Source organism: Meles meles, chromosome 3 (genome assembly GCF_922984935.1).
Source record: "Meles meles chromosome 3, mMelMel3.1 paternal haplotype, whole genome shotgun sequence".
Taxonomy (NCBI): Eukaryota; Metazoa; Chordata; class Mammalia; order Carnivora; family Mustelidae; genus Meles; species Meles meles.
The window spans coordinates 106258813-106267876 of NC_060068.1; positions in this window are offsets into that span (position 1 = coordinate 106258813).

Below are 9064 nucleotides of genomic sequence, written 5' to 3' on the forward strand. Positions count from 1 at the left end.
GCAGGCAGAGAGAGGTGGAAGCAGGCTTCCTCCTGAGCAGAGAGCCTGATGCGGGGCTCGATCCCAGGACGCTGAGATCAAGACCTGAGCAGAAGGCAGAAGCTTTAACCCACTGAGCCACCCAGGCGCCCCTGTCTGGTAATTTCTTATAAAATTAAACGTACATCTATCATATGACCCAGCAATTCTACTCTTAGATATTTACCCAAGAAAAATGAAAACATATGTCCACAAAAATACTCGTATGCAAATGTTCCTGACAGCCTTATTCGTATATAGCCCAAAAGCAGAGACAGCCCAAATGTCCATCAATAGGAGAATGAGATGACAAATTATGAAATTCACACAACAGAATTTTACAACAAAAAAGATGAACTACTAACACACTCAACAATATAAATGAATCTCAAAACGATGATGTTAAGCAAAAGAAGAAAGACACAAAAGAGTATGAACTGTACAATTTTACTTATATGAAGTCCAGAAACAGACAAAACTAATTTTTGGTGTTTGAAGTAAGAAAAAGTGGTTGCCATTATTGGGAAAGCGATTTGTCAACAAAGGGATCAAGGAAATTTTCTGGGATAAGGGAAATATTCTATATATTCTTTGGAGTGAAGATTACACAGGTATATATACACAATTATCAGGACCTCTGGAACAGAACATTAAAGACCTGTGCATTTTATTATATGTAAATTGTGTGTGTATATATGCATGTTATGTATATTATAAAATAATTTTGAATTTTGTATGCAGAATTTCTAGGTCTTCCTATAGAATAGATTTCTCCTAGGGGCGCCTGGGTGGCTCAGTCAGTTAGCATCTGCCTTTGGCCTAGGTCATGATCCTGGAGTCTTGGGATACAGCCCCATGTCTGGCTTCCTGCTCAGTGGGGAGTCTGCTTCTTCTCTGTCTCCTTTTCTCTCTTTCTTTCTTCTCTTCTCTCTCTCCCCCTGCTTGTACTCTCTTTCCCACTCTCTCAAATAAATAAATTAATTAAATATTTTCAAAAAAGAATAGAGTTCTCCTTGGGGTGATTTTCCCTTTTTTCCTCCCAGTCACTCCACATGGATCTTAGAACTCTCAGTTTACCTTCCATTATCCTACTAAAATTGTGAGCACACTGCATTTGATCTCCCCTTTTAGCTGTTAACCCAATAGGTCAAGCATGATAGCATTTAAAGCTTTCCCTTGGCAAAGCATTCCCAGAGAAGCTGATTGCTATGTACTGAGTAGAGTACAGTCCAATCAATTTGGGAACTCCCTACTTTTAGATATCACCCCTATAGGTGAGTTCATTGTATCTTATTGGAATGACTGGGGAAGGAGTATTAGGTAACCAGGAATTGATTTTATAGCTGCATCAATACGATCCCTTTTTGTGGTATTTTCAGGTGTACTTTTCAAACATTCCAAATTATTTGAGATAGTACCACCATTCGAGGCTATTAGAGGTTATTTATTAGAGCCAAATCCATTTCCTTGGAAAGCTAGGCCTTCTGTGTTTCAAGTAGCTCTTTTTTTGAAGGTCAGAAATCAGAACAGTGATCTACCAAAGGAATTGTACTCAATTTTACACCCTTTTCAAGCAGTCACTCCCTCATCGTATCTGGTTTGGGGTGTGTTCTGCTACAGCGTTTATCTTGTTATTGGGATCTGTCCCCATATCCATGCCCTACTTCATAGGAATTGCTAACTTAAAAAAATGACACTTTCTTATGTGTGTTGGCAGCCTAGTTTTAGCCCAAAAGTCATCTTTCAGGAAGCTTTCCTGACCAGTTCCTGAAGACTAGGTTAGGGACTCTTAGATTAAAGTTCTGCCATCAGAGATTGATCAAACTTTATTGTAATTGTTGGACAACTGTCTCCTTCAATAGACTGTCAGTTTCTGGAGAGCAGAGATATTGTCTCTTTTGTTCCTCTTTTCATCACCAGTGCCTGGCATATCAAAGACACTTGTTGAATGAATTCATGAATGACTGCTGAATAATGAGCAGCCCAAGAAAACCTCCTTTATACTCACAAGTTGTTGGGTAAGACAGTTGCTCCCTTAAACAAACAACAAACAAAAACACTCCATGGTATGCCAAGACTTTATGTCACAGAGCTACAGTCTAAAGCAGGTGTAAAGGGGCTCAAAATCTCTATCAGGAAAGAGAAATACTGTCCCTACTCCGTCCTTGGAGAAAATATCATTATGCAAATGTGGACTTCTTCCAGGTGAAATAGTCTGAATTGTGCACACTTGGGCTTCTTCCTTTGCTAAGAGGTAGTGTGGTGCTGTGACGTGGGTGATTTAGAACCAGGTCTTTGCCATCAGTGGGTTCAAGCCCTACTCTGCTATTTACTCATAGCATGCAGTTTGTGCAAGTTACGTGACCTCTTGAAACTTGGTTTTTCTTGTCCATAAAATGGGGATAATATTACCATCTTCAGGGGATTGTGAGATTAAATAACAAAAGGTCCATATAAAGTTCCTGGCCTGAAGGAAGTGCTCACCAAATATTACTTATGATGATGATGATATGATAGTTTTCCAGAGAAAAGCAGTATCATAAAAGACTGGTCTCAGCCAATCATTTTCCCTTGAGAGAAATCTACAAGCTCAGTCCCTGTGAAGCTGGGGGAGGTGGTCTGTTTTGGGCTCCCAGAGCCCTCAGCCATGGCATTTTCCTGTGGCCCCTATGGCTGGAATGAGACTGCATCAGTAAAGCAAAGTGTGGATCACTTCCTACAGGATCAGCCCACACTCTGATAGGTGGCCATCTTGGGGCTTTCAGCCTGGAAAACCAGCAGCCAGGTCATTCACTCTAAAGACAGTCCTCCCAAACTCCCTCTGTATCCTAGAGAGGAGGTGGGAAGATAAGGAACAATTGAATGGAAGGCTACGCATATACAAATTGTCCACCAACTCTCTTACTCGTTGACTTTTTTAAAAAAAGCTTTTGCCTCTTTGAGAGAGCCCGAGAGAGACAGAGAGAGAGAGAGAGAGAGAGAGAGAACACTGCGCACACGAGTTGGGAGGGGGGAGGGACAGAGGGAGAAGCAGGGTCCCCACTGAGCAGGGAGCCCGATGCATGCGAGGCTCAATACCCAAGATCCTGAGATCATGACCTGAGCCGAAGGCAGAGGCTTAACCCACAAAGCCACCCAGGCGCCCCTCTCTTATTCATTATTATTTGGTATTATTCAGAGAGAAAAATTAAACAATTTTAAAAGGTGACTCTGTTGGTTTTAAGCCTACTTCATAAATAAAAGATTTACCTAGCTGTGAAAGTGGCTTACACAACAAAGGATGTGCACAGATCCTATAAATTTATCATGTATATGTGTTGTGCACGTGAGGGGGAGATTTGTACAGATAAGAACAGAAAAGGACACCAAGTTCCAGAAGAGTATGGGACCCTGGGAGAGAAGGACACGGGAGCTGTCCTGGAGGGGGAATGGGAGGGTCTAAGGACAATGAGGCAGAAGAGACCACAGAGCCTAGTAAAGTCCGGAGTTCTGAGGACTTGGTTCTCACAGTCTGTAGCTTAAAAGGGCCCAGCCTCTTCACTGCTGGGAAGCAGAAGAGGACCCAGAATTTGTAACCCAATGGCTTTAGCAGCAAACAAGATGTGTAGTACATCCTTACTTGTGTTCTCAACAGTGTGTAGAGATGACACAATATAGATGATATATGTGTATATGCAGAGAATAACATCTGTATTTGGTGGTTATCTGAGAGGGAATTATGAAGGACTTTTGCTTTCTAAGCCACACATTTCTGAAATGTCCAATGGTTTATGCTGAGCATGTATTATTTATAAAAAGTGGGAAAGAGTTTTAAAATCTAATAACATGTAAAAAGCGAAAACTTGGATATGACCTAACTAGTCATCAACTGGGAGAGGTTAGAATATTGATCACAGATTCATCCTACAGACTACTATGCCAGCCTGAAAAGTATGAGTTAGATCCATATGTCCCATTATGGAAAAAATAGCACAATACTGTTGGGTTTAAAAAAAAAAAAGCAAAACTGTAGTGAAATGTAGTTGATATAATTCCCTTTGGGTGGGTAAAAATAAAGCCTCAGTGATGTATTTATATAAAAATCATGGGTTTGTACACTTGAGATTTGCACAATTTAAGTTATAACTCAATAAAAAATTTTTTTAATCTTCATGAAATTCTGTTGTTTGTGTCTGTGTATATATGAGTTAGTATGTGCACAGAAAAAGATCTAGGCAAAGGCTCCTGGCTGGCTCAGTGGAAAGAACCTGTGGGGGTGCCTGGGTGGCTCAGTGGGGTAAGCCTCTGCCTTCCGCTCAGGTCATGATCTCTGGGTACTGGGATCCAGCCCCTATGGGGTTCTTTGCTCAGCAGGGAGCCTGCTTCCTCCCCACACCATCTGCTTTCCTCCCCCCAACCGCCTGCCTCTCTGCCTACTTGTGATCTCTCTCTCTGTCAAGTAAATAAATAAAATCTTAAAAAAGAGAGAGAGAGAGAACCTGTGAATGCTGACCTACAAGCTGTGAGTTTGAGCCCTATGTTGGATGCAGAGATTACTTAAATAAATAAACTTTAGGAAAAAGATTGAGACAGATGAAGACCAAATTTTTAACAGTGATTACTCAGTTACTCCTGGGGAACTGCATGGGAAAGGTGAGAGAAGATTTCTTTTATTTTTTGCTTTACAGACGCCTACATTATTTACATTTTAAAATACTGAGCATGATTTGCTTTTATTAAAAACAACAACAAAAGAAATAGAAAAAAATTCTTTGGCTTCCATGGGGTTTCCTAAATCACCCCATTGATGGTGCTTTCCCTCCCACTTGGTGGGTAAGGAACATGAAAAATGAGAACATACCAAAACCTTCAGGCCAGTCGTGCCCAGTCTCGATAACGGTGTTCCTGATGGCCCTCCAATTTACACTGAGGACACTGAACTTGTTGGTTTAAGTCCATCTTGTTTGATGGACTTAAAAGCAGAGAAAACTTTAATGCTATAGTCTCGCGATCTTGTAACATCGGCACTCCTTTGGGGAGAAAACTTTAATGCCATAGTCTCGGGATCTTGTAACATCGGCACTCCTTTGGGGAAAGAATCGGGATTCAGCGGAGAAGCTCCGCGTGAACATTATCACATTTTAAACGTCTCTTGTTACCGACGCCCTAGAAGCATGCCTTTGGAAAGATTCTTGTTCCAGTAAAAGTAAGCCATTGGGGGGCGCCTGTGGCTCAGTGGGTTAAAGCCTCTGCCTTCCGCTCAGGTCATGATTCCAGGGTCCGGAGATCGAGCCCCGCATCGGGCTCTCTGCTCCGTGGGGAGCCTTCTTCCTCCTCTCTCTCTGCCTGCCTCTCTGCCTAGTTGTGATTTCTCTCTGTCAAATAAATAAAGTATTAAAAAAAAAAAAAAGTAAGCCATTGGACACCAGACACGGGGACCCTGGTACGCGAGGCTGATTTTGAGAAGCGTCCGCCAAGCGGGAGAAAGCAGCCAAAGCAGCCTCTACCGCGCGGCCCCTCCCTCCAGCCTCCGGCATGATTTGAGGTGGGGTCCCGAGCTCCAGAGGGGCGGAGCGGAGCACCCGCACCCCAGGCCGTCGAACAGCGTCCTCCCCCTGCAGCCCGTCTCGCGTGCTTTCCAGGAGCCACGCGGATTTAGACGGATGGTTGGGCCACCTTCAGGAAGGTGAAGAACCAAAGTGAGGAGCACCAAATACTGCAGGGAAAGGGGCCGCACCTTGCCGAGCTTCAACCTTCAGAATAATGGTGGTAACTAGTGGATCACCCACGTCCATCATTAAGGCTTGAAAGAGGGGGTGACTCGCGGAGTTTACCTTTTTTTCCAAAAGTGAAAATTTCTTTAATATGTTTCATTATAAAAGTAACATGTGTATCGTAAACGAGTCAAACGATACAGGATAACAAATGGTTTGTGCCTGCCTAAACTTTTTTTTTTAATTTATTTATTTATTGTATGGTGGTGCGGGAAGGGGCAGAGGGAGAGGGAGAGTCTCAAGCAGCCTCCTCACTTGTCGCGTGTCTGTCCAAACTTTTTTTTTTTAAGATTTTATTTATTTATTTGACAGAGAGAGATATCACAAGTAGGCGGAGGGGCAGGCAGAGAGAAAGAGGAGGAAGCAGGCTCCCTGCTGAGCAGAGAGCCCAATGAGGGCTCCATCCCAGGACTCTGGGATCATGACCTGAGCCAAAGGCAGAGGCTTTAACCCCCTGAGCCACCCAGGCGCCCCTGTCCAAAATTTTAATGTAATTATTGTATGGCTATATATACATACGGTATGACATAGTGGTTAAGAATACAGGCTGACTTTGACAATCAACCATTAATCTGGACCTCAGTTTTCTCAAATACAAGATGAGGATAATAATAAATTCTACTTAAAATGCTTTTGCGTAACTGGACTCATACTACACATAAGGGTCTCTACATTCACTGTTTTCAACTTTATTTTTGAAATATTTATAGATTCACAGAAAGTTCCAATGTACCCTTCTAGTACAATATCAAAACCAGGAGATCGATGCTGCTATAATGTACATATCATTTAGTGTCATTTTATCCCATGTGCATATTCTTGGAACTACTGTCCTTGCAATCAAGATGCAGAGCTATTCCATTACAACAGTGATCCTCATCATGGGACCTTTTCATGGTGACATCCACCACCCTCCACCCCAACATCTCTAACCCCTGGCAATTACTGATCTATTTCCTGATCTATTTTTATTTCCCAACTCTGTAATTTTGTCACTTTAAGAGTGTTATGTAAATGAAATCATACAGTATGTGACCTTTGAGTTTGGCTTTCCTTGCTCAGCATAAAGTCCTTGAGATCCATCCAACTTGGGTGTATCAACTGTACCGACATTAGTTCCTTTTTATTTCTGTGTAGTATTCCATTCTATAGTACTTATTCTTTTTTTTTTTTAGAATATCAACACTTTGCAGTCTCTAACGAATTCATTGATTGAGGCATGGAGCATACATGGATGTAACTTTTTAGAAAGAGACAACCAGACACTATGTGCTTTCTTTCTTTCTTAAGATTTGTTTATTTGGGAAAGAGAGAGAGCACACACAAGCAGGAGTGGCAGAGGGAAAGGGAGAAGGAATCTCAAGCCAACTCCATGCTGAGTGGTTAACCAGTTGCAGGATTGGATCCCATGATCCATGAAATCATGACCTGAGCCCAAAACCAAGAGAAGAATGTTAACCAACTCTACTACTCAGGCACCCCAACACTGTGTGTTTTCTGTTATAAGTATACCACACCAGTTATGAAGTAGTCGGGTTTTTTTAAGATTTTATTTTTAAGTAATCTATACACCTAATGTGGGGCTCAAACCCACAAGTCTAAGATTAAAGGTTGCATGCTCTACCAGCTGAGCCAGCCAGGCACCCTAATCTTGCCATCAGATCTCTACATTCAACTCTAAAGTAGCAGGGAGTAGAAAGGAAATCATGTCAAGACTACCCCTTGCAGGGGCACCTGGGTGGCTCAGTGGGTTAAAGCCTCTGCCTTCGGCTCAGGTCATGATCCCAGGGTCCTGGGATCGAGCCCGGCATCAAGTCCTACATCGGGCTCTCCGCTCAGCGGGAAGCCTGCTTCCTCCTCTCTCTCTCTGCCTGCCTCTCTCCCTGCTTGTGATCTCTGTCGAATAAATAAATAAAATTAAATAAAATTAAAAAGACTACCCCTTGCAAACACAACCAGGAAAACCCAGATTGTGAGAAACTGCATGACAAACATCACAATTTCTTCAGCAAATAAACTGCAAATGAGCACATTCTCTCTCTCTCTCTCTCCCTCTGCCCCCCCCCCACACACAGGTGGAGGAAACTTATAAATCAAGGGAAATTTAAAAATCCCCATCAAAAACTTGTACATACTCATAGAACATTATTAGTAATAGTCAAAAAATGGAGACAATCCCAATGTTTATCAGCTAATGAATGAGTAAACAAAACATAGTACATTCATACAATGAAATACTGCTTACCAAGAAAAAGAAATGAAGTATTAATACATGCTACAACATAGATGAACCTTGTAAGCATGAAAGTGAAAACTTTGTAAACATGACCAGTGAAAGAAACTAGTCACAAAGGACCACAAATTGTATGAGTCTATTTACATGAAATGTCAGAATAGGCAATTCCATAGAGATACAAAGCAGATAGGGAGAGATGAGAGAATTGGGGAGTGATGGCCAAGGGGAGGGAGTTACTTATGGCAGGGAGAGGACAGTGTTCTAAAACTGATTGTGCTGATGGATGTACAAGTCTGCAAATACATTAAAATCTATTAAATTATACTCTTCAAGTGGGTGAATTGTATGGTATGTGATTACATATTAATAAAACTGTGAAAAAGTATTTGAGAAAGGTATCAATCAATCATAATGTGTGGACCCTACTTACATTCTGATTCAGACAATTAAAGAAGATACCCGTGACAAAATTGGAAATTGGAGGGCACCTGGGTGGCTCAGTGGGTTAAGCCTCTGCCTTTGGCTCAGGTCATGATCCCAGGGTACTGGGATCAAGCCCCGAATCAGGCTCTCTGCTCAGTGGGGAGCCTGCTCCTCCTTTCTCTCTCTGCCTGATTCTCTGCCTACTTGTGATCTCTCTCTGTCAAATAAATAAATAAATAAAATCTTTTTAAAAAATTGGAAATTGGAACACTGACTAGATATTTGAGGATATTAAAGATTTATTCCTTTAAAAGATAATATTGTGGTGATTTTTAAAAAAATATTTTATTTTTAGGGACACCTGGGTGGCTCAGTTGGTTAAGCCGCTGCCTTCAGCTCAGGTCATGATCCCAGGGTCCTGGGACTGAGTCCCACATCGGGCTCCTTGCTCAGCAGGGAGCCTGCTTCTCTCTCTGCCTCTGCCTGCCACTCTGCCTGCTTGTGCTCACTTTCTCTCTCTCTCTCTGTTACAAATAAGTAAGTAAGTAAGTAAGTAAGTAAATAAATAAATAAATAAAATCTTTTAAAAACTATTTTAAGTAATTTCTATACCCAATATGGAGCTTGAACTCAC